Raw genomic sequence first — 23,489 nt, 5'->3', positions numbered from 1 at the left:
AAGCAAGGGAGTGATCATCTGCTATGCAACACCTATAAGTGACCTTGATGTGAGGAATATTTCATAGCAGCCACTTTAAATTTGAGCCCACACAACCCCAAGGCTAAGGTATAAAGGGGAAAGCATTCTCTTGGTTCGGGATATCTTTGTACTTTGGTACTTTCTATATCTTTTCAGGAAATATCCTTTGTAAAAGCTAATTGTTGTTAATTGGTTCTCGATGTTATCAAGATGATATCAATTAGTCAAAATGAAATTGAAGCACCAATCTCTGGTTAAATGATGTTGAGTAAATATTAATTGGTGATGATCTGGGGGAAGGTACACAGTGGATAGGGGAGGCATGGGTGATAATAGTAGAATGACACTCTCCCTCCTCAGGGATGTTGCTAGAACTCTGAAATGAGCTGTAACCTTGCTCTAGAGACCTTACCTGCCAGTATAAGTGTGGGTTAGGATAATTACCCTTCGGAGCCTATGTGTACACACAATTATTATTTACAAGTCTACCCTCTTCCCTAGGACATACACAGGGATTTAAAAAAATAATGAAGCATATTCAATCATGTTCTCACTAAAATATTAATAATAGTAGTGTTTTAGTGAGAGGAAAAGGCTTTTATTGTTAAATAAAACACTTTATATGTCCTTTATTTGACCTTTATCTTATGCTCTCTAATATTCATTTTTGTCTATGTTCTATAACATGCCCAACATATTAAGGCAGTGATATGTTTATGATTTATAAATAAACATAGCCTATATTAAGGATGCATGCTCAAGTTTCTTACTGATAGGAATGTAGGATCACAGAGGTTTAGAGGTCTCTAATCTGTAGTCACCTCATTAACAGATAAGGAAATACAGGCACACAAAAGTTAGCTACCTGGCAAAAATTTTCCAGTCTTTTTGGTTTAAGCCAATGGTATATAAGCAAACACCTTCTGTTCTTAGCAGTCTATAAATAGTCACTCCCAAGAAATGTTTCTAAAGCAATTTCTTTTTCAAAAAATAAGATTCCCTAAATTAAATAGACTGGACAGAAGGGCCATTATGAGCAAAGGCCCCTCCTCATTACTATCTATTTCTGCACACTGAAAGTTCTCCATTTCCTGTGATTCCCATTTATGACATTCAGCCAATTACACTCATTTAGGGCCTTTATGGCAGGAGATGGACAAACACAAAAGTCAGTTGTTTCCTGATGGACTGTGTATAAAGCTTCCTGCACTTTCCCAGCACCACACACACACACACACACACACACACACACACACACACACACACTCACACTCACACTCACACTCACATACACTCCCAATCTTACCCTGGGTATAAAGCTTCTTCTCAGGGTCTTGGCTCCAGGAGGGCAAAGATCCTTTATAGGTTATTGACATAAGCACTCTACAAAAAGTTGAGGAAAGAAGGGAGGAAATGGAATAGAATCTAGAAGAACAAAGAGAGTAAAGGAAAGAGAAAAATAAAGAAGAACTTGACCCAGGAAGAGAGTCCAGCAAGGATTCTTAACCTGAGGAACTTAAAAATTTTTTCATCAACAACTTCATTTCAATATAATTGATTTCATACATATTTTATTCATTTAAAATATAATTCTGAGAAGTCCAAAGGGGACCAGGACATGAAAAAAGTTAAGAGACCCTGGTTTAAAGTAAGTACACTAATACTCTGGTACAGTTGGCAGCCTGAATGAAGAGAATTCCAAAGAGGAGTTCCAGAAATGTTTTGAGCAAAGTGATTAAGATAAAGAATATGCTGTGTATGTTCCGGTATATCTATGGGGGAAAAGATAACCCAAGTCTCCTTACCTTGGTAGCATCTAGGGAAGCCCTCCTTGTGTGAGCCCCCAGCAAAGCTATCCCAGTGTTGGAGGCAAACTGTGGAAAAACAATCATTCAAAACCATAGTTTTTGATGTTTACTTTTTACCAGCCAGCCAAAGAACACATTAGCTCAAAGTAAAAGACATATAATTATACAATATAATAAATGAAGTAATAAAAAAAATTGTTCCTTGTGCACAGATGGGGTACATGCTATGAAAAGGTTACCACACCATGAACACATGCAGAGAACATATATGATTAGGTAATCTGTATGGAAGGCACACACATGGGTAACAGGTATGGTTAAGGAACATGAATGCAGTGACTCCCTAGGAGCCTCTGTGACCAGGGAAGCCAGGTTACACACATGGCCAGGGCAACACAATTTCAACACTACAGAGGGGACTATGTCTTTGGTGATGTTATCACATTGGTTTCTGTTGTTCTCTTCCGGATGTCACATATCTCCCCCCCACTTAGGCTTCCGTTCTTCCGCTGACCCTCACATCTACTGTGGTGTGATGGCTAGAAAGTCTCTCCCTGACGAGAACAGGCTGAAGTCTTTCAGTGCATAGCTTCAAAACTCACGACTAGCGGGGCGGCCAGGTAGCACAGCAAGTAAGAGCGCCGGCTCCAGTGTTGGGATGACCTGGATCGAATCCCAGGCTCAGATACTCAGCACCACACCCAGAAATCACTGGCCGTGTAACCTTGAGCAAGTTACTTAACCCCAATTGCTTTAAAAAAAAAACTCACGACTAGCTAAGGGCAATCCAATAAAAACTAGCCAGAGTGCCCCCTATTCTAAGATTATGTCTACTCTTTTGACTGCCTGTGTGTAGTATTGATTCAGAGTCCATTGTCCAAGACAGTTATTGAAAAGGTTAGAAAATTCCTCATGACTCCTGTTTAATCTATAATGAAGCTTCCTCTCAAACATTTCAAATACTGACTAAAAAACCCCAACAAGAACTCTGTTGAGGCTGGTGCTACATGCAAATGAATCTGAACAAGACCTCAAATTAATTGAGGAAGGCAAAGTGATTGCCCTCCCTCCTCCTGGCCCACACGAGTATCTTTATTAGTTGTATCTACCAGAAGGAAAAAAACACCTTAGGTTATGAGCTACATTCTGACATGTAGAATGTCTGATGTCTCCTCATACTTTGTAATTACAATTATATTAGGTCTTGATCTCGTTAACTTGGCAAGGACTATGCAGGCTTTCATCTTTGCATCCATAGAGTACAAAGGAATACAGAATAGGTGCTTTAATATTTGTAAAACTTTTGTTGACTTAATTTTCAATCTTTTAAAGTGACTAGAAAATGAGTCGAGTCACACTGTGCTTAATTTAATGGCAGATTCATTATTATGAGCAATATTGGGGATTTGTGTTTTATTCTGTTTGATTCGGGATTAAGTCCCCTTTATTTCCGTGGTTTCTGTAACTGTCTTCATAACAGACTCTGCACAGCTTTGACCTTGGTCACCATTGGTACCTTGTTTTTGGTGCTATGAAGCAAGAATCTGTTAAAGGATAAAAAGTTGGAGACATTGGTCCATGCAATGCAGTAGAAGGATTGCTGGACTTGGAGGTGAAAGGTCTGTGTTTGAATCTGGACTTAGTAGCTATGGGACCTAGCTTAAATTTTTTGAGTCTCAGCTTCACGTTCTGTAAAATGGAGATAGTAATGCTTGTGCTACCTAGCCCACAGGTTTTTATAAATTTTGCAGGAGATGGAGCTGAGCACACCCACCCTTATGTTTTCTTTGGAAACTACTTCATGCATTAGCTCAGCAGCTTTTGGCACATCTAGTTTGGAAGGAGGATAGAAAGCTTGTGCGGGATGAGATGCAGACTAGGAGATGGGGTGAGAGAACCAGAGAGGAGAGGGGGAAGAAATGATAGGTTGGAGGGAGTCCCTGACATTCTGCCTGGATGCTCTGTGGGGAAACACTAACAACCGTGACATTCTTCACCCTCTTCCCCAGTTCACCTGCCCGTGCTCTGTGGTGAGCGCTATGCCAAGAAGCCCAGGGTGGCCAAACTAAACAGAGGTGGCAGAATCACTCCAGGGTTAATTATTCAGGAACAGAGACCAGACCTTCTTTAGGGAAGCATGGGTAGAGAGGGGATGGGTGGTGTGAGTGCTCTGGAGCTAGAGGATTAAGGTGAAATCCTTTCTCCCAGTGCCTGCTACCTGGGGTGGCCTTGGGCAAGTCCCTCCCCTCTCTCAGCCTCAGTTTCCTCTGTAATGGAGGGGGGTTAGACTAAAAGGCATTCCAGCTTGAGATCTATAACCTGATATTCTAAGGAAGCATTCCCTTGTTTTGCCTTGACAGGCTATTGTTTTGGCCTTGGTCGGCAGAGATCAGCTCTGGAGGAATGGGGGCTCATAAGCTATGGAATGAGATAAACCTTTAACCCTTGAGTGCCACAGACCTAGGAGAAGCAATGGATGGCCCCAGTAGGACAGGGTACAAGGACTATAAAGGACCATGTGATTATGGTCAGTTGTTATATTATTCATCCTCCCCCACAACCTCTTTGGGTTCCTTCTTGTAGGAAGGAGTGATACTAAAGCTCCTGGCTCAGAGAATGGGTCTTCCATCCCAGGGCCAACTCAACTAAATTCAGAGAGCCTCCTCTCCACCTAGCAAAGGACACTTCTAACCACAGCTGCCTATTAAACTGTCTGCTGCGGAGGAGAGGTGATCTGTGTTGGCAAAAGGAAGAGCTGAACTAAACAGAAATCACGACTCCTGGAACATCATTCTTGGTCCGTGAAGGATGATGTACTTTGAAAGCAGAGCTTTTAGGGCTGATGGGATGACAGCTCCAGATCGCAGAAAAAAGCAACACTCCATCCTCTGATGCCTGTGTTTGCTACAAAGAAATTTGCAATGAGAAGGAGAACAGCAAAAAGACATCCCCATGGGTCCAATTCTCTAAGAGTCATCAGGTAGTGTTGGGCACACACCCCTCTCAGCACCGCCCCCCCCCCCAAATCTTCTCAAAGAAATTTGTCAAAGTATGCTCAAAGAAGCCTTCCTGCAGTTCATGCCGGGGTCACAGAGTTGGCAGGGAGCTTGGCATCCCTCTAGTCTGAACCATCCCTGAGAGGAACTCCTGCTCTGGAATACCTGAGGGGTTGGGATCCCCAGCATCCACTGGGTCACCTGTTTACAGCCTCTGGGGAAGTAGAACACATCGAGTGAGGCATCTCATTTCACCTCAAGGCAACTTTCACTGATAGGAGGTTTTATCTGGACATTAAGCCTAAATTTGTCTCTTTGTAATTTGTATCTTTACAAAAGGGTACAGGGCAGCTGGGTGGCTCAGTGGATAGAGGGCTGAGCCTAGAATCAGGAAGACCTGAGTTCCTATCTGGCCTCAGACGTCTGCTAATTTGACCCTGGGCAAATCATTTAATCTTGTTTGCCTCAGTTTCTTCATCTGTAAAATGGACTGGAGAAAGAAATGGCAAACGAAATCCAGTATCTTTGCCGAGAAAGTCCCAAAAGGGGTCCCCAAGAGTTGCACACGATGGCAATCACTCAGCACAACAATTTATATGCCCTTCATTCCCAACTCTGCCCTCTCAGGTTAAATAGAACAAGTTTAACCCTGCTTCCCTATGTCAGTCCTCCAAATATTTGTGGAGACAGCTATTTTCCCTTTCCCCAAGATCTTCTTTTCAACAGGCTAAGCATTCCCCTTCCTTCAAATGATCTTCTATGGTCTCGATTCCAGGACTCTCCTTTAGACACACTCTAGTTTATCCATGTCCTTTTAAAATTGTGGCATTTTAGAACTGAACACAACACACCAGATCAGGTCTAACTAGGGTAAAATACAAAAAATACAAAATACTAGGGTAAAATACAAAAAAAAAAAGTGACTACAGCATCCACATTCCTGGACTACAAGCCCACAACTGTATTAATGTTTTTGGCCATCACATCACACGTTTGACTTACATGGAGCTTGTGGGCCACTATAAGCCCCTGAGCCTCTTCAGACACACCTGATCATCCCTCCCTTATCCTGAATTTGTGAAGTTGATTTACTGAACCTGTTTTAAAGATTTTACATCTTATTCTTTGTTCAATTTCATCTTACTAAGTTCTGCCCCATATTGTAGCCTGTCAAAATAGTTTTGTGCCCTGGCTCTGTCATCTAGTGCGTTGTACCCCAACTTGGTTACCCTGTGGGATCTGTCACAAACCAAATAGAAGAGGCTATTAACCCTCACAAATAAACGCGTTAAGGACCAGTGGGCCAGTGTAAGGCTACCCACCCAGAAAGCACCTCCCTCTCTCTCAGACCTGCTGCCCTGTTGTGTGGAAGTGATCTTGCTTAGTCATCTGGTGGAGATTTGTTGTTCATTTGTGGCCTTGTGACCCTGTGGATCTCTATCTGTGGGGTTTTCTTGGCAAAGGTACTGGAGTGGTTTGCCATTTCCTTCCTTTGTAAATAATAACAATAAACACATATTATATGGAATCCATGCCCAAGGGGAGAGGTGATGGGCTCAAGCGGGGTGACTTGTTTATCATCCTGAGATGGAAAAGAGATTGGTTCCCAGCTGAGAAGAGGAGAAAGTATCCTGTCTCTACTGGTCCTTGTCTGTAGCCATCAGCTTGTAACATCCAATGGCAGGAAGCTAGAGCTAGGCCTGCTTGGGAATGAAAACTAAAGGACTAGTTAAGTTTTGTCAAGGAGGCACAGAAAACCAGATTAAGAGGGGATCTGGTACAAGAAAGGAAACATTCCTCTTAAAGTCTACTTCTTGTCACCTGAGGCCCAGTTGACGGAAGTAGAGATGTTTATCCTGGAGCAGACTCAGGGGAAAGGACGGTTGTTTTCCAATATATGAAAGGCTGTTATATGGAAGACGGACTAGACTTGTAATATTTTGCCCCAGGGGGCAGAAACAACAGTAATGGAAAGAATTGTATGGAGACAAATTTAAATTGCAAGTGGGGGGAAAACTAATTAGGGTGGTCCAAAAGCAGAAGAGACTAACTCAAGAAAGATGGTAGGTTTCCCTGTCGTTGGAAGTCATCCAGCAAAGTATGCATGTCTCGTCAATGTGTGTTTTAGCGGAGACCCCGTCTGTGTGTGAACTTGTGAACTCAGGTAGAGGGGCACTGAGGACCCTTTCAGCTCTCCACGTCTATGATTTGCTGATTCTGCGAACAGCTGCCCCTCTTCTTCCTTGCTGGATTTTTTTTCTCTTATTGTCTTAAGAATTTTGTTCTTCAAAGTTTTCCATTCCTCTTGAGCTTGTTTCTCTGAGAGCATTTCAGTCCAATGGATCTTACCTGTTGTTTTTTTAATGAACCTTTGGAAACCTACTCTTTAAAACCTAGTAAAGTCCCTTTCCTTTGTAGACATTCTGTTTATCAAAAGGGGGAAAGAAAAGGGACAGCCATGTGGGGAACACAGAGAAAGCAGCTTGAAGAAGAAGTAAGACTTCTAAGAGAAACTGAGAGGAAAAACCATCCCTCAGATAAAGACCTTGAGAAAAGACACATAAGATTCTGGGAGGACCAGGGTGAAAACATGCCTCTCAGTACTAATTGATGGTAAAGATGGCTTCAGAGCATTGTTTCCTAGCAGCTAATTTACATTTAGGGCAGCTAGGGGGAGCCAGCATGTACACAGCACTAGAATCAGGAAAACTCATCTTTCTGAGTTCAAACCCAACCTCAGGCCTTACTAGCTGGGTGACCCTGGGCAAGTCATGTCACCCTATTTGCCTCAGTTCCTCATTTGTAAAATGAACTAGAGAAAGAAATGGCATACCACTCCAGTGTCTTTGTCAAGGAAACACCAAATGGAGTGAGGAAGAGACTGAAAAACGGCTAGAACTATTTTTAGCATTTGGAAATTTATTGTTGGGAAACTGAATCAAAGAACTGTTTTGGAACTATAGGGCTATTGTATAACTGTTTGTGTAATAGTTGGGAGAAATGTGACTTTGGGATTTCTTAACTAAGTTGGATATGGGTCTCTACACATGAGAAAGCCCTTTTTCTGAGGTTTTTAGAAGCCAAGTGAAAAGCCAGTTTGAGAGAGGCTGAGGCATCAGAAGATAAAGCACAGAACCCAAAAGCTATGGATCTGAGAAGTTAACAGAGCTGAGACCAGAGCAGAAGCTGAAATCAATTGAGTAGACACAGAAAGAGACTCTGCAGTTGATGCAGGGAGCTGATCTGATTGAGGAAAGATTTGATTCTGGGAGCTGATTGGAGAAAGCAGTATCATATGTTGGCTGGTAGGCAAGATTGTTCTGCTTCCTAATGTTGTCCACAGCTTGAAAGAAGGGAAACCCCTTAGAGGCTTGCCTACATTCCCATTTATAACCTTCCTTGGCTCAAGAGGGGAAGACCCTCAAAGTTTATAAAGAGCCAACTTGAACAGGTTTGCAGATTCTAGGATGTTAAGGGAACTGTTTACCTTTGTGCCTAGCCAGGGGAACAGACCTGGGAAGCTCTGCTGATCTGATAAGAACTTAACATTACTTTGGTAGTTTGAGAGTAGTAGAAAAATAATCTTATCCTGAGAGAAAGAAGAGGCTTAGAAGATGAGCAGGTAATGTGACAGGTAGATCATCCTGAAAGAGACCACAGGCCTGTAGTCATAGGACCACAAGTTTCCCATCATTTTTACTTTTGTGACCATTTCTCCTCGGTGAGAAAGTGACCCAGAATCACAATCCTCCTTGCTTTCTCTACCCTTTAAAGTGTGAAATTATCTTTAGGAAAATCTAATAAATTATAAGTTGCTTTGGGCAGAGAAGTAACTAGCAAAACTTCCATTAATTAAAATCTCCCATTATTCTGTGCAAAGCTTTTGGTTTGTTTTCCAAACATCTCATCTATTTCTTCTTTCTGCCCTGGTGGACTTCAAGCTCTTGTGATGACTCTAGTTGATTCTCCTATTTCTGTTGATCCTCAACCAAATGCCCTCCCCCATGCTTCCCCTCTCTTGTTCCTGGATTTCATTTCATCATGTACAATGCTACTTTTCCCTTTCCCTGACACTTTTCTACTATGTCACTTTTGAAAAAAGGTGTTCCTTTCCGTAGCTTTATTCCAGGCAAGAGTCTATCCCCACCAAGTTTCAGAGACAGCTATGAAGTCAAATTCGCCCCCTTACATTAGATTCTTCAGTTTCCCTTTTTCGTTTTCTGCTCCTGTGTGTGGTCATCTGAGACCACATTTTGTTTGGTTCTCTTTTTGTGTATAGTCTTTTGTGAATTCCTGAATTCTTTAAAGATATCCTTCCTTTTTTTATCTGCTACTCTCTGTGGTATCTGACTCGGCAGATATATGTGGATAATTTGCTCCGTCCTCCACTGTCCTTTCAATTTAAAGTCCTCTTGTTAGCTTTGCTTTGCCAAGACTCCAGACAACTATGGATTTGTTAGGTTTACTCCATCCTTGGCCAAGAGCCCATCATTCTTATATTTAAAGTCATGACCCAGAATTCCAACCTTCTCAACCAGCTGTTCATCTCCCAAGTCTGCCTTTTTCTTCCAAATCCCCTGCCTTCCATCATCACCAGTGACTAAAACACCACCTGTACCCCCCCAAGGGCTCCAATGTCTTATCTAGGGGGCCATAATCTCCAGCAATACTTTCTAGATCCCTTCTGGTGGTGTGATTTGATTTGTTTCCACATGAATCACCAGGATTGGATAATGGTCTGACAAGTCTAGAGAAGCTTTTAGTTAGATATAGCCCCATGACCACACTCTATTTTTCACCTCAGCCCCACAGCTCTGAAGCTAGCTGCCTCAGTACTGCTCAACAAAGAGTCAGCGACTTCCATTACTTATCACCCTTTCCTTTAGCCATTATTGGGTGACCTTACACTTGATGGCACAAGGTCCCAGGCATATCATCATTTCTTCTTCCTCAGGAGGCTCAGCTTCACTCTCTATAGAAATGCTCTCATACCTTTTACATGGCTCCAAATTTCACTAGTTTGTGTTTTCTTTTGTTTTCTATTTGAAGCACTTAGAGTTATAGGGACGTGTTGTTGTTTGTCCTTGGTTCTTGAAGAGGTCCATGACATCACAATTACCCTTAAAACTTCAAGATTTGAATTGTGATATGAAGGTGATACTATGACTTGCAAGTGAGTTGGATTTCTGTGAGGCAGGGCTGTGCAGTCACCAGCCTCACTTTCTCCTCTGGAGCCATCTGGGTCCAGTGGTAAGATATAAATCAGGGCAACTGGAGATGGCCCCACCTGTATAGGGTTCCTGGCTCCCTCCCACTTCCCCCCCCCACCTGTATAGGATCATAGCTTTTAAGTTGGAAGGAATATAAAGGATATCTAACTCATCCCTATCATTTTATAGCTAAGGAAACTGAGGCCCAAAGATATTAAGTGGTATGTCCAAGGTAACACAGAAACACAGTGGCTAAACAAGGATCGGAGTCCAGCATTTCTGTCTCCAAATCAAACAACTCATTCTCCTGCACCATATTTTATCTATTCTTTCAAGAAACAATTCAATAAGGGCAAGAGTCATGGTAGGGAACCCCAGAGAGAAGCCACAGCTGGGTGCCCTTTCTTCCCTATCCCAAAATATTGTGTTGGCTCCAAGAGGTTTCATCATGGGAAGTGAAGGGTCCAGAAAAGAATGGCAGAACCTTTGGATTGGAGGGAAAAAGATCATTGGGTCCAGCTTGTGCCTGAGCAAGGATTCCCCAGGCCATGTGCCTAACAAGTGGCCCTCCAGATTCTGGCAGAACTCCCATGAGGAAGTACTCTCTCCCTCCTGAAGCAGCTTATTCTGCTTTTGGACCACTCCCCCTATGAGGAAGTGTTTCCTTATAACAGGCCTAAATTGGTTTCTTGGGAGCTTCCATCCAGTGAACTCATTACCAACTCCTAATTCTTCTCTACTCCACAGTGGACATCCTTATTTTTTCCCAGCTGACTTTCATACTTATGACCTGAGGTCTGGGCCTCTTTTGAGTCATGGAGCCAAGCCAGCACAATGACTGATGGGGAAGAGGCAGGCAAACTCTTAAGCAGCAAGGAGCACCAGGCTGGGAATGTTTTCCTACAGCCTTGAAAGGAGTTCTGGAGTAGAATGATATCTGTTTGACCCACTAAATATTTATGTTATATGGTTACAATAGATTCAACTTTAAAAAACAAACTTTTTTTCCCAGGTCATATTCCCTAAAGATGGAGGGCCTCCCCAAGCTTATAGTTGACACCTTCCCACCAAACAACTGGTTATACAAAAAACCATTATAAATGCTAAATCGTGAGCAAACCCACTTATCAAAGAAAACAGAAATTAGAGAAGATATGTGGATTAGAATATACCAGAAAATACAAACAGTGAATTAGAGCCCTTTTGATGGGAATGAACTCAATCAAGAGAAAGGCCCTGATCTTACCCAAGGGGAAATCTCTAGAGAGGCAGACTGCAAATCAGGAGCATATAAAAGAGCCAGCTTCCTCTAGATGTTTGCAGCTTCCACAGTCTCCCTCCTTCTCTCTCTCTCTCTCTCTCTCTCTCTCTCTCTCTCTCTCTCTCTCTGGTTTTTTTTTCTGTCTGTCTCTCTGTCTCTGTTTCTCTGTCTCCATCTCTCTGTGTGTGTCTCTCTGTCTCTGTCTGTTTCTGTCTCTTTGTCTCTCTCTGTCTCTATCTTTGTCTCTCTTTATCTTTCTCTGTTTCTCTCTATCTTTGTCTTTCTCTGTCTCTGTCTCTCTCTGGCACCATACATGTCCTCTTGAAAAAAAAATGGCTTTTGTCCAAAGTCTCTTACAGCAACTCTACTCCTTACCCATCACTTTTTGCTCAGCATTCTCTCCACCAATCAGAGCTACACAGACAGCCCGTCTAATACCTCAGTCTTAGCTTGAAAGCTGGGTCACATATCTCTTACTTATTCCCAACAGGAACACAAACATTTGACTTTCTTGGAGTCATTGGGAAATCGCCATTGCTCTCCATACTTTCTGGGAATTAGATTCTCTATCTTCTGGTACTCCTATTGCTGGCTGTCTTAGCTAACCCTTAGGGGGTGTGGGGGTGGGGTACAGAGGGAGACTTTCTGATTTCCACCCTGGCTAGGACTTCAGTGACTAGGGGGCTCCTGAGGGAGTCAAGCCAAATCAATAAGCATTTATTAAGTACTTTATATGCACGAGGCATTGTGTTAAAAGTGCTGGGGAAGCAGTGGCACTGGTCAGGAGGACCCAAATTCAAATACAGGCTCAGACACTTGACATGTACTAGTTATGTGTGAGTCACTTAACTCCTATTGCCTCATAAAAAAAAAACCAAAAAAGTGCTGGGGATACAAAAAGAGGTAAAAGACAGTCCCTGCCCCCAAGGAGCTTACATTCTAATGGAGAAGCCAACACATAAAAGAAAACTGAGTGGAAAAAATAGAGAAATTCCTGCAGAATGCAGGAGGACAGCCTGGGGCAGAATGAAAGCTGATTTAGGCATCCCCCTTAAAATGGAGGGTCTGGGAGGAACCCCACAATCAGAGGGAAGGGCTAAAAGGCAGCCGATACTTTCAATGTGAGAGGTTGATGGGTGAAGTGGCTTCTGTGGCCAGGTGTCTGGAGTGTGAGGCTGATGATATGAGTGTGAGCTGGATGCTTTTCCTTGGAAATTGGCACCTCCGCCCCAGTCCCAAAGAAAACAGAATCTGTTCCACAGAAACATCTCAGACAGAATCCAGCTCCTGATCACCTGGCCCCAGGCCCACGTCCTCCCTTTTCCCTGCCTCCGGTTTTGTGACTTCTCTGGCTGGAGCCCCCCTGGTCCCCTCTGCCCTCCTCTCTAGCCTCTCCACTGGGATGGAGATGTGGAATCCCAATGACAGTTTCAGCATCTTTCCATAATCCTTTGTTTCCTACTTGCTTTATCTTTGGATCCCCTACCAGGTCCTTGGACTTTCCCTCTTGGCTTCTTCACATCATTGGTACCCAGTTCCTCCATCCCACTCTGAATCTCCCAGTCCCCCTCACCCCCTGCTTTCTTTGATCCTCAGACGAAGGCAAGGGCATTAAACAAGCCTTTTCTGAAGGCCTCGGCTGCCCCCTGCTGTTTATAACTCAAAACAGGCCAACCCACAGCCTGGCCTTCCAGCCCAGAATCCCATTAGCCCTGCTAGTCCCCAAAAGTCAATGTGTCCCCTTTTGTGTTACTTTCCTTTCTAATCTGAAGTAGCAAAAAGAAGGTACATACGTAGCAGCACACATGCTGAGGAGACGAGAGCTTTGTACATCAGTGATTGTCATATTATTACTTCTAGCACTGTGCAGATGGGTCAGTGTTCCAGGCACTGCTGAGCGCCAAGAATACAAAGGAAAACAAAAATAGTTCCTGCTCTCAAGCTCAGCGTCTACAGAACGCTGGATTTGGGCTCCAGTGACCTGGGTTCCAATCCAGCCTCTATCATTTACTACTGTGTGACCTCAGACACATCCCTCACTGAGCCCCAGCCCCCTTATCTCTTAAGACCGTATACTCCTATGGTTCCTTTCTTGCTCTAAGGGCCATGAAAACAACTTCATATGAATTGATTTGGAAAACATGTGTTACACACTGTGCTGGGCAGTGTGGCATAGTGGGTAGAGGTGCCCTCTCAGTCAGAATGACTTGGGTTCAGGATCTACTTCTGATACACACAATGTGGCCTTGGGAAGCTTCTTAACTTCCCACTGCCTGGGGAAACACTCTGAGGCTACAAGGCACAGAGAAGGTTCTGACTTGTCTTAGTAAAGGGAAATCCCTTGTCTAGAACTCATTCAGTCAGTCAATAAACATTCATTAAACATGTGCCAGGCACTGTTCTAAAAGCTACAGATACCAAGAAATGCCAAGAGTAGACCCTATTCTCAAGGTTGGGGCACCTAAAGGGCGCCATTGTGCATAGAGTGCCCAGCCTGGAGTCAGGAAGACTCATTTTCCTGAGTTCAAATCTGGCCTCAGACACTTACTAGCTGGGTGACTTCAGGCAAGTCACCTCACCCTGTTTGCCTCAGTTTCCTCATCTGTAAAATGAGCTGGAGAAGGAAATGGTGAACCACTCCAATGTCTTTCCCAAGAAAACCCCAAATGGGGTCAGGAAGAGTAGACATGACTGAAAAACAATTCAGCCATTAAAATCCTCAAGGAGCTCACAATCTAACAAGCTCTATGCAAGAAAAATAGAAAATAATTAACAGAAGAAAGGCATTGGAATTAAGAGGGGGTGGTGAAGGCTTCCTAAAGAAGGTGTGATTTTAGTTGGGACTTAAAGGAAGCCAGGAGCAGAGAAGGGAGAGCATTCCCAGGCATGGGGGACAGCCAGGGAAAATGCACATGACTGAGAGATAGAGTATCTTGTTCATAGGACATGCAGGAAGCCAGTGTCACTGGATCAAAGGGTATGTGTTGGGGAGTGAGAAGCCTGGAAAGGTAAAGGGGCTAATTCGGGGAAGATGGACTGGGAGAGTAAAGAAGGTTCAAGGGACGGGAGGTCATGGTGTGAATGAAAAGTAGGACAGTGAAAAGGGAAAAAAGAAGAAATGGCGGAAAGTCAATATATTATGGTCAGAAAGGTTTGGAATTCTTGAACATGAAGGTGGTACATTTGTAGGTGACGGCCAGATCAGGGGTCTGATCATCTTTGTATGTGGCTGAGGTAGGTGAAGGAGTAATTCCTGGGAAGTAGGTAGGGTGAGGAACTGAGTGGTTAGGGTGTGTGAGGAAGAGTCAATAGGCATTTTGAAGTCCCTCATTGTAAGGGCAGGAGTTGGGGAGGAGAGAAAAATTGAGCCAGGTGCTAGACCCATTAGGGAAAGATGGGGAGTGATCTGGACGTCTATAGACCACCAGTTACCAGGATTTTGATTGGATGGTATTAGGATTTGTATGAATCTCAAAGAAGAAGCAGTTACTGAGTGATGGAGGTAGGGAGAGAAACAGTGGGTAAAACAATGGCAATGGAGACCAAGGAGTGTTCCAATCCCCTTGCCTTGACTAGTGAGCCAAGGGGAATGAGAGAAAGTGTAACCAGTACTGAAAAGGGGAGGCAGGGAAATTATCACGAGGGAAGCCAGGTTTCAGTAATAGCTAGAAGATGGAAGGAGTAGAAGAAGAAAAGATTTAGGATGAAGGTAAGTTTGTTGCCTGTGGAACAGGCATTCCAGAAGGCACAGTGAAGGGGGTGGGTAGTGTTTGGTTGAAACTTTGGGGTGGGAGGGATGAGGGAGATGTGAATAAAGAATCAGGTGGTAGGGAATGGGGTTAGGCTTCAGAATGACTAGCATATGTAGGGTGTGAAGGATGGTGAGGGAAAGGCTCCTATTTTTGGAGGATGGAGACAAATGCAGGACAAGATTGAAGGCATGGAATGGGGAGCTTGGAGCCTGCATGAAGCATGCTCAGATAGGCGAACTTGGAAGCACCCTGTGTGTCTGTGTTTTCCTACCACAAGGATGGGAGTTACCTCCTTCTCCTGGCTGCATACTTAGCTAGAATGGGCTGTGTCTTTAAAACTATCAGTCCAGCTCTCTTTCTTGCTGGTCCCTGAGGGTAAAGATCACACCCAAGAGGAGGAAAATACCTCCCCCTGCTCCCCTATCCCTTTTCTCCTGGCTCTGAGAAATGGGCCTGGGCTCCCTCTTGACTCAATTTGCCTTCTCAGTTTCAAATGGCCAGTGGACCTGGGAGTTTGAGCCCTGGTGACCCTGAGGCCAGGATTTCAAGTGGGATGCTAGACAGTCAGTCCAGCAGAAAAGCCCTGGGAAGTCAGTCAGAGTGCCAGGGACTGGAGTTCCAAGGCCCTGACCTCATACAGGACATAAATATTTTCCTGGCTTGAAGAAAGGCATTATACAAATGCTTGAAGGCAGGAAATAGAGTGAAGTTAGTCTATTTTGACAGGAACAGTGTTTGTGAAGGAGAAATAGTCAGACGAGTTACTATATTGTCCTTCAATTGATTTACAGAGACATTAGAAAACTTGTTTATACAGCATAAGAGCATATAATTTATAGTTGAATAAATAAGGTGTTTGCGGTCATCTCTCTAAGAGCTAGCTATCGGACTCTGGTTCGGGAATAGAAACCCCTTGTTGGTGAGAGGAGGTTGGCCAAGTCCCCCATATGACCAAGTAAATAATTATTTAGGAGACAGGTCAGAATAATAGTATACATAACAATAATGGCCCAATGTATGTGCCACTTCACATCAGAAAAGTGTTTTCCATAGGTGATCTCATTTGGTTGTAAGGCAGGTGATACTGTTATATGCATTTGGCAGTTGAGGAAACTGGGATCCAGAGAGATTGAGTACCTTCCCTAGGTCACCCAGCTAGTAAGAGTCCAAGGTAGGATTTAAACCTAGGTCTTGCTGACTCCAAGTCTCACTATACCACACTAGACTTTGAGTTGTGAATTCTGGACTCCCATCCCAGCTGTATGTACCTGGGAAAGTCACCTCCAACAATGTTGATGTGACCCATCCAGAGCCATCCAAGCATGACTCTTTTTCCATGTCTTTCCACAAGTTCACCACAAGGGTTTCACCCAATATGCTGAGAGCTTTCCTAACTTTCTCCTGATGTCACAAGCAGACTTATCAGGGGTGTCCTGGAAAATATTTAACTGGCTCTCTGGGAGAAAAAAAAATGTAACAGGACACACTTTAAGTTTGATTCACATCCTTAACATTTTCTTCATCACTTTCTTAAGTCTAGACTATCAATAAAATAATAAATCAAGCCCTGATTTATAGCATTTGCTCAATATAAATGCTCAAACTGAAAATTTAACAACCAGCTCCCGGGAGACAGCTCAAGCATACCAATACCTGTAGAGGACTTGGGCAATCTGTCTCTTATGGTGAGGAAAGACACTTTGTAAACTACAAAGAGCTATGGAGACAGGAGACGTGGTTGGGACCATGATCACAGCTCCCTGCTGCACACCCCTTTCCACAGTGATGCTCGGCCCAAGGGCTTACCGCTGCTTCAGTGATGAACGCCCAGAGAAGCTGGCAGTCAGACACTGAGCCAGAGAAGAGATGTGACCGAGCCAGCCAGGGAAGGGAACCCACTGCGTCTCACAGCTGCAGTGAGGCCAATCAATCGGCAGCGCCTTCTCCACCTTGAGCCAGGAGCTGATCAAATAACCCACAGCAGAGCAGATGAGACTCCCTGCTGGTAACAGGCCCAGGCTCCCTCATTCTGAGAACCTTCTTGGGAGAGGTGAGAGCAGATGAGAGATATCCTGGACTGCCCTACTCAGCTCACGTCTGGGGCCCAGTGTTTCCCCAGAGGGTAGAATTCATGGTAAAGATTCTGAATCATCTTGCAGGTTGGCAAAAAGAGCTGACTTTAGCTGGTCACATTGGAAGCTGGGGTCACCAAAGATGAAACAGACCACAGACTCAGTGGGACCTTCTTGATTGGAGAGGCACTATAACGCAGTGAAAAGTGCACTAGTCCTGAGTCAGAATCTCCCAGTGCCCTGTGTGTGTGACCTGTCATCTTCAGCAGGAAGAGGACTGGATTTGTAGTCAAAGGATTCGAGTTCAAAACTTGGCCCTGCCTCTTGACAGCATGAACTTAGGCGAATTCTTTTCCTTCTCTGGGCCTGTTTCCTCACCTATATATAAAACAAGGAGGGCTAGACTGGACGGCCCCTAGGTTCTACTCCAGCTCTGACTCTGTAATGCTATGAAGTGTTCTGTGACTCAGTTTCCTTTCCTAAAAGAATGGGCATAATAATACTCATGCTCCTGGCCCCCCATTCAGGGCTCTTGTGGGAATTTGTAAACCCCAAACCTCCAGGATCTCCCCAAGGTAGGGATTCCCTCCACCAATCCTGGTCTTGAGTCACCTGCAGCTTAGGAGGCACATGGTTCTTGGGAGCTGGTGTGATCAAAAAGCCATCTGGTGATTCCCCATTTTCTTTAGGATCAACTAGAAACCTTTCTATTTGGCATTTTAAACTCATTGCAACTTGTTCCTTTCTTACCCTTCTAGCCTTTGAGTACTCCTTTTCTCCTTCCATGCACTTTCCAATCCAACCAGATTGGCCTCCTTACTGTTTTGTGCTTCAAGATTCAGTTCAGCTCTTCCACGGAGGGTCTTTCTCAGACAGACACCCAGCTGTAGATGCTCCCCCTCCCCAAATGCCCCTGGATTCACTTTGTATGTGTTCTGTTTGAGTCATCTCCCAGTTAGAATGGAGGCTCCTGGAGGGCAGGAGCTGTCTCTTCTGTCTTTGTATCTCCAGTACCTGGCACACACTTTCCAGGCACAGCATGGTGCACAGTAGGCACTTAAATGCTGGTTTATTGAGCTTAGGTAGGTCACTGGGTTGCGTACTCTGTTCCGGGGTCATGACTTGAAGCAAGCTTGCTAGGACCCATCAGGACCTACTTTGCTGGCAGAGGCCTGGAGAACCCGAGGTCACCACCACATTGCTTGGGAAGACTTGAATGGCACTGCAGTGCCCCATAGAGCACCTTATTGGTGTGGCACCAAGGAAGGAGGGGATTGCCATGCACTCCCTTCTGTACGGCCTCTGCTCCACCCCCTGCACAGCTACCAAAATGATTTTACTAAAGCTTTGGTCTGATCATGTCACCCTTCAGCCCCTGCTCAAGCAACTTCAATGGCTCCGTGTTGTCTGCAGGGTAAAATGTAAAGTCCTATGTTGGACTTTTAAAGCCCGTCACCACCTGGCCCTTTCTACCGTTCTGGTCTTCCTGCACTTTAGTCCCTTCCAGACTGACCTGATTGCTCTGCACATGCCACACTCCATCCTCGTTTTCCCCCATGTCTGGAATGATCTCCTTTCTCAGGACCACCTCTTGGCATCCTTGGCTTCTTTCAAGACCCCCCTAAAATACCACCTCTGTTAGGAGGCCTTTCCTGGTCCTCCTGACTAGAGCTCCCCCCTCTAAGCTTACCCCCCACCCTCTCTGTGTGTCCTGTTTGTACCAATATATTTTCATGTTGCCCCCCCCCCCCGTTAGCTTGTAAGCTCCTCGAGGGCAAGGACTATTTTTGCCCTTTTTGCATCCCCAGGGCTTAGCCCAGTGCTTGGCACATAGTTGTTGTTTGTCCTTCATTTCATGAGCACCGGTGACATCCCAGGCTGGTGTCTGGACTTGCTCATGGCTTGGATTTAATTGAGGCAGAGCCGCACAAAGTCTCAGACTCACTCTGTCTTCCTGAGCACTGAAGCCCAGTGGCAGGACAAGAGTCAGAATGACTGGGGATGGCCCAGGATGCAGTGGATGTCCTTGGTATCTTGCTGACCCAGCTCTGAGCTCTCCACAGAGCCTGCTTAGGCTGCCTTCGAGGCCACTGGAGCCAACTGTTCTCATCCATCCATTCCACCAGGTAAGTCTTCACACGCTTGGGGTAGACACGCCCTAACTCATCGTCATGTTTGAGACCTGTCAGTTATCTGGGTTTAGCCTTCTGCTGAGATGGTTTGCCTGGGTGTGGCTGCTGGTCATGCTATTGCTTCTGGGAGCCCAAGGTGAGAGCTGAGTGCCAGCTAGACACCAGAGGTGAATGAGCATCCCCAAAGGGGCTCAGCAGCCCTCACCCTGGAAGTGCTGGTCGTCCTGAACACAGGAAGCATCTAAGAAGAGCTTGATTGGTTGGGACGTCCCATTCAAGTCTCCCTCCCTCCACTTGTTAGGAAGTTTTGCCTCATATTAAGCTCACATCTGTCCATGGAAATCACTTAACCTCGATTTGCTTCAGTTTCTTCATCTGTAAAATGGGGATAATAACAGCACCCACCTCTTGTTGAGAGTATCAAATGAGAACATCTGTAAAGCACTCCGTAAACATTAAAGGACCATGTAAATGGTCATTGTTGTCATGATAATAGAGGAGCCTAGGTAGTACTGTGGAGGATCTGAAGTCAGGAAGATCTACATTCAAATCTGGCCTCAGACTCTTGCTTGCTGTGTGACCCTGGGAAAGTCCCTGCACCTGTTTCCTCAATTGTAAACCAAGGATGATAATAGCACTTACTCACAGGGTTTTTGAGAAGATAAGATCAAATGAGATAAAAATTGCACAGTGCTCAGCACAGTACCTTGCACATATATAGTAAGAGCTATGTAAATGTTAGTTGTTATTATTAATATTATTTCCTGCCTCTGTGGTTCCACATTTAGCTATTAAATATAGTTTTGTGCATCGGTTTCATCATATATAATTTCACCTTGTAGCCACAGGAAGGGGCCCTCACATCCTCAGGAGGTAGCAAGGGAAAGGACAACAAATGCAGGCATTGTGAGCTGGGCTTTTAATCATGGCCGCATTTTTCATAATGTGCTAAAAGCATGTCTGCATTCACCACTGGAGAGGAGACAAGTGCAAATCAAAAACAGGGTCCATTTGGTTCTATTCCAACTTATAAACACATTTCTTAAACAAAGCCAGATTCCCATGACTCCAATGGCACGTACAGACCACTTCTGAGAAAGTGTCCCATGTCTAAACTATGCACATTTGGGCATTATTCTAATTTCTCCCCACCATGAAATTTTAGGGTTTTTTAAAAATAACTTTTAATAATAATCTGATGTTGTCAGTGGTTAAAGTGAATGTGATAAACTTCTTTAATATGAGTAACATTTAACTGTGATACTATAGTGATGAATAATACCCTTATGGCCGTGGGAAGATTGTCACACTAATCTACTGTTGGGAAGCTATAAATTGGTCTGGCCATCCTGGAAAACATTTTGGAATTATGTGGAAAAAGTGACTGAAATGTACATATACTTTGACCCAAAGATCACACTATTGGCATATACTCCAACAAGATTAAAGAAAGAAAGAAAAAATGATCCCATATATACTAAAATATTCATAGCAGGAATTTTTGTGGTAGTAAAGAACAGGAAACAAAATAGGGGCCCACTAATTGGAGAAAGGTTAAATAAATTAAGGTTAAATGCAGTTGAATAGCATTGTCTCCTATGTAGTGAGGAAAAAGAGAAATTTAGAGAAATGAAGAAACTTTCATGAACTGCTCTGATTCCATCTCACCAGGACATTGTAGATAGAATAGGGTCTTCAGAGAGCTGACTACCTCTCCTTCTCAGTGTTCTAGGGTAACCCCAAGGGCTTGTTGTCTTTTCTGCAAAGTCATCAACTCTAGTCCCCATTCTGGTGTGCTTTCCCCAGTATCAACCAAGAGGAAAGTGGGTATCTTTCTGATATCATTGATTTATTCATTGTCATCAATTGGCTTTTTACAGAGAGATTTACTGGTCCCTGGGGAGGGTGGGCTTGAATTCAATGTGGATTTTATAAAGCAATTGCCTCTCCAAGTTCACTTTCAAATTCTGGAGAGTTGCTCTGGGCTATAGGAAAGTAATGGTTTTCTCCTGTGTTCAGCCCATGGAAAACTTTTTCCTGGATTCTAGTCCCTGGACTGGACCCTCTTTTTTGACGTTCCAAAGTTCACAAGGTGATAGTTGTGATCCCATATCTAATATTTCTTCACCCAAGTTAGAAAGAATAGACCCAACAGGAAAAGAGCTGATAGAAAGGCCATGTGCTCGTGGCTTCATGCTGACCCAGGTGAAGACACAAAAAGTATCTTTTTGGTACTAACCAGGCAAATCTGGCTACAGAAGCAGAACTGGGTTTCTGTAACATTTCACTCAGTTCTGGTCAGCGGCCAATTTTCTTCACCGTAAAGCAAACAGCTAACTTTATGTCCCAGGTATAGATAAGAAACAGTCATAGAATACTCACCAGTGGAGAGAGTGCCCGTCTGTCACCCTGGCCCAGAAGTGGGCTCCCCAACATCCCCATGGGGATAACTGCATCAAGAGGAGTAAATGGTCCTAGGACCTGGGCACTCTTTGGCCAGGCCCTGTTATAAAAACAATGCTAAGCATTAGGGTGAGAACTCACATTAAACACAATGATCATACTTTTTTCCAGACATCAGAGGAGGAAATTCATGTCTCTCTGCATAGTATCGTGGCTGGTCCTTTGTTCTCAAAGAGGACCATGAAATCAGGAAGATGATGCCCTGCTTTGCAAGGGAATTGGATTTAAGTGAGGGAGGACTGTGCAAGGTTGCCAGCCTCACTTTCTCCTCCAGAGCCATCTAGGTTGAGGGGCAAAATGCAGATCTGCCCCAGTCTCTGCATGGTAGAGGGGTGGGGGAAGTATGAGCGCATTGTGCTATCGGCCTGCTTGTTACAAAGGAGGGTCCCTTAAAGCAGGGAAACAAAAATCCAGAAGTAAAACAGTAATAAATGAATATCCTTAACAGCCAAAGTTCCAACCATCATCATGGTCAGAAACTTCATTAAAATAAGGGGTTGTTTTTTTTTTTTTTACTTCTGCTGAATGGTTCTTCCCCCCCTCGCCCCTGCCCCCACTCTCCTTTGGCTTCCTGTACCCAGCCATGAATCTAACGCTTGTTCTTTCAATGAGAGTCTTCCCTTTAACTAAATCTGGTTTTGCACATGGAATGGCTGTTGCCTAGCAACCCAGCAACCTTCCTAGTCTCCAGTTACAGGTGAAATGGAGGAATATTATACAGCCTTTATTGGCCGTCGCTGGCAATCTCTGACAACTGGAGTTGCAAATCACAGGAGGTCAGCACTGGAAGATGCTGGTCCCCATCCCCATTCGGGATGGGCAAAAGGCACACTGGTGATTGAGGTCAGTTAAGAGTCAGTTAAGAGCAGGGAGAGAAAATACCTGGGCATAGGGCAACACCTGATTCCCCTAGCACTTAGCACAGAACTGCACAGGGAAGGCTAATTAATGCTTATTGATTGATTAGACTGAGAGAGGGATGTGGTCAAAGGAAAGAGGTCACAGGTACAAAAAAACATCCAGAGATGAAAGCAATAGTCAGACTGAGGGCAGAGGCATGTTATGGAGCCAATAACAATTAATACGTAGCAATAATGAAAGCCTGTGGTGTAGTGGATGGAGCTGGCTTTGCAATCAGGAAAACCTGGGCTCCTACTGACTAGGTGACGCTGAACTTACCCTCTCAGTGCCCCAGTGGACCTACTCAATCCATAATTGGTGGAGCAGGAGCTAATCGAACTTGGTAAAAGGAGTTCCCTTACTAGGCGTTTCTTACACCAAAGAAATCACAACTGTGGTTTAAAATAAATCACCGATTAGTGATGGGGAGGTTGGACCCCAGCTAAAGAATGGTAGTGACCTATGAGTGGACCCCAATTAGCATGATGACTGTAGTTCATCATTCATATAGTTTTTCATATAGTTTTCAATTTAAAAAAATGTGTATAGCTTTGAAGGTCTTGCAAATTGTTTTATATACAATATTTCATATGCTCACAACAACCTGAGTGAGGGGTCTGTTGTTACCCTTATTTTTACATATGAGAAAACTTGACTCATCTTCATTAGTTCAAATCCAACCTCAGACACTTACTAGCTGTGTGACCCTGGGCAAGTCACTTAAGTCTGTTTGCCTCAGTTTCTTCATCTGGAAAAAGGCTCTGGAGAAGGAAATGACAAACCAGTCCAGTATCTCTGCCAAGAAAACCCCAAATGGGGTCATAAAGAGGCAGACAAGACTGAATAAATACCGACCTAGTTCTAATTCTATCTT

The sequence above is a fragment of the Petaurus breviceps genome, unplaced genomic scaffold (genome assembly GCF_028583685.1).
Source record: "Petaurus breviceps papuanus isolate PSGF00001 unplaced genomic scaffold, PetGlider_PUasm1.0 90825, whole genome shotgun sequence".
Taxonomy (NCBI): Eukaryota; Metazoa; Chordata; class Mammalia; order Diprotodontia; family Petauridae; genus Petaurus; species Petaurus breviceps.
The sequence above is the reverse complement of the archived record's forward strand: the minus strand, read 5'-3'. Positions refer to the sequence as shown.